Genomic DNA, 3,111 nt, shown 5'->3' with positions numbered 1-3,111 from the left:
GAAACACGATCTGCATTAGTGATCCTTAATGGCGCTCCAAGTTGCTTACAAAATCCAGCAGGAGTCAGAATAACAGTAACACTAATCTGCATCACGATAGCAATAAACTAAGCAGCACAATAATAGCTTATAAGCAGCATGTGGGGTGGCGACTTAGAAAGCCAGCCCATAATGATATTCAATTACTTCAAACTGCAGCAAAGTTAAAAGCTTGCTGGAAGAGAAAGAGATTCAAGTGCTATGTTCTTGCGACAGGGAGTTCCCCGTATGGGTGCTGCCATAGAAAAGGCTTCTCACACATTCCTACCAACCATACCACAAAAGGCCTTGACGCATGGAGGAGGCCTAAAGGATAGGCAGAGTCACATAGGAGGAGACAATCTCTTACACAGCTTGCATGGAAGCTGTCAAGGACTTTAAAATAATAGCAAACACCTTGATCCCCACCTAGAAATGAACTGTAGCCAATGACAGAATTTTGGATTGCCAAATGTTTCTGAGTGGTTTTCAAGGGCAGCACCCAATCAAGATACACACAGACTTCTCATAAACATGTGAGTGAGGTATGCAGATTTCACACTAAGGACAGATCTACGCAATACATGTAAAACATATTCAATGCACATTTAAGGTGCATGGCTTCTCCCAAAGAATCCTGGGAACTTTAGTTGCTTCCTCACTTCCCGGCACCCTAAACAAACTGCACCTCCCAGGAAACTTCAAACAACACAACACAATCAGTTGTATGGCATTGAGAATACAGTGGTGCCTCGCAAGACGAATGCCTCGCAAGACGGAAAACTCGCTAGACGAAAGAGTTTTCCGTTTTGGAGGTGCTTCGCAAAACAAATTTCCTATGGGCTTGCTTTGCAAGACGACAATGTGTTGCGAGTTCCTGCTGGTTTTTCCCCCTCCCCCCCTTTTTCTAAGCCGCTAAGCCGCTTATCAGCTGATCCAATCAGCAGATAAGCCGCTAAGAGCCACTAATAGCGCTAATCCGCTAATCCGTCAATGGGCTTGCTTCGCAAGATGAAAAAACCGCTAGACGAAGAGAATCACAGAACGGATTCTTTTCGTCTTGCGAGGCACCACTGTAGATTGGAGGTTCTGCGGATTACATTGGGATACAAAAACAAAAGGAATCACGTGATCAAAAGAGTTTGGCAAGTCTCTGTGATCCAGAGGGAGGAATGTAGACTATTTTTGCAAAAAAGAAATACCTCTTCTTTATTTTTTTCATCAGTCACTTCTCTTTAGACAACACTTCCTTTCTCTATTTCTCTCTACGTTTCTTCCTAAAATTGCAAACAATGTTAGCAAGTAGGGGAAGAATTTCTATGTACTATTTAAAGGCATCAGCTTCTTATATTCTAGGTTAGAGATGGTCAGCTATTCTCCAGACCAGACACTTGGGCAGGTTTCCTCAAACTCAGCCTACAGCTTGGCCTACAACTCCCATGATCCCTAGCTAGCAGGACCAGTGGTCAGGGATGATGGGAATTGTAGACTCAAAACATCTGGAGGGCCGAGTCTGAGGAAGCCTGCTTTTGGGGCTGACCTATTCAAAGGAAGGTACCTATCATTATTAATTCCATGTTTATTCCACTATTCTTTAATCATAATAATTTTATTATTTGTACCCCGCCCAACTGACTGGGCTGCCCCAGCCACCCTGAGTGGCTTCCAACATATATAAAAAGGTAAAGGGACCCCTGACCATTAGGTCCAGTCGTGACCGACTCTGGGGTTGCGGCGCTCATCTCGCTTTATTGGCTGAGGGAGCCGGCGTACAGCTTCCGGGTCATGTGGCCAGAATGACTAAGCCGCTTTTGGCGAACCAGAGCAGGGCACGGAAACGGCGTTTACCTTCCGGAGTGGTACCTATTTATCTACTTGCACTTTTGACGTGCTTTCGAACTGCTAGGTTGGCAGGAGCAGGGACCGAGCAATGGGAGCTCACCCCGTCGCGGGGATTTGAACCGCCAACCTTCTGATCAGCAAGTCCTAGGCTCTGTGGTTTAACCCACAGTGCCACCCGCGTCCCTCCAACATATATAAAAACATAATAAAACATTAAACATTTTTAAAAACCCTTCCCATACTGGGCTACCTTCAGATACCTTCTAAAGGCTGTAGGTAAAGGTAAAGGATCAGTCAAAGGCAACTATGGGGTTGCGCGCTCATCTCGCTCTATAGGCCGAGAGAGCCGGCATTTGTCCACAGACAGCTTTCCGGGTCATGTGACCAGCAGGACCAAACCGCTTCTGGTGAACCAGAGCAGCGCACGGAAACACCGTTTACCTTCCCGTTGGAGCGGTACCTATTTACTGTATTGGCCCGAATATAAACCGCACCTGCAAATTAGCTGCACCTTTAAAATTCAAGGGTGGGGGGAGAAAGAAAGACAATACCCAAATATAAGCCACACCCTTAAAATTCCGCAGACACCCACACCTGTAAATGGCAAATGTAGAAGAAAATCCTACAGTGATATCATAAAAGCCCATTCAGAGAAGTGTGACTGGCCCAAGGTCACCCAGCAGCTGCATGTGGAGGAGCGGAGAAGCGAACCTGGTTCACCGGATTACAAGTCCACTGCTCTTAACCACACCACACTGGGAAAGCCCGCCTTGGCTTAAGAACAGATTTGGTTTAAGAACGGACTTCCGGAATGGATTAAGTTCGTAAACCGAGGTACCACTGTAGAGGTGAAGGAACATGCTGCTATGCATCTTAGTTGCTGCTCCAGAGACACACACGTTGCAGATAACACTGGCAAAAAAAAAAAAAATTAAAGCCAGAATACTGAATCTTTCAGGTTCAATGCTGAAAGACACATTGTGTATCTAGGCCGAAATGCTTGCTTATATCACAGACGTTTCACCTCTAGTAAAGAATGTTGTGGATCTCATTGTGAAATCTGTGTCTAGTCCCTCCGTGCCACTACCCTATCATGTCTAGAAGGGATAGGTGAGGTGTTTTTGAATGGGCTGTTGCCACTTGATGGCAGTAAAGTTCTATAGCAGCCTTACTAAGTGCCAAGCTGATTGGCAGCATCCTGGCCTGGAGCCAGAATTTATAGTCAGAAGCGACTCCAGAGATCACCATTTG

The sequence above is a fragment of the Podarcis vaucheri genome, assembly GCF_965113315.1.
Source record: "Podarcis vaucheri genome assembly, chromosome: 13".
Lineage (NCBI taxonomy): Eukaryota > Metazoa > Chordata > Lepidosauria > Squamata > Lacertidae > Podarcis > Podarcis vaucheri.
The sequence above is the reverse complement of the archived record's forward strand: the minus strand, read 5'-3'. Positions refer to the sequence as shown.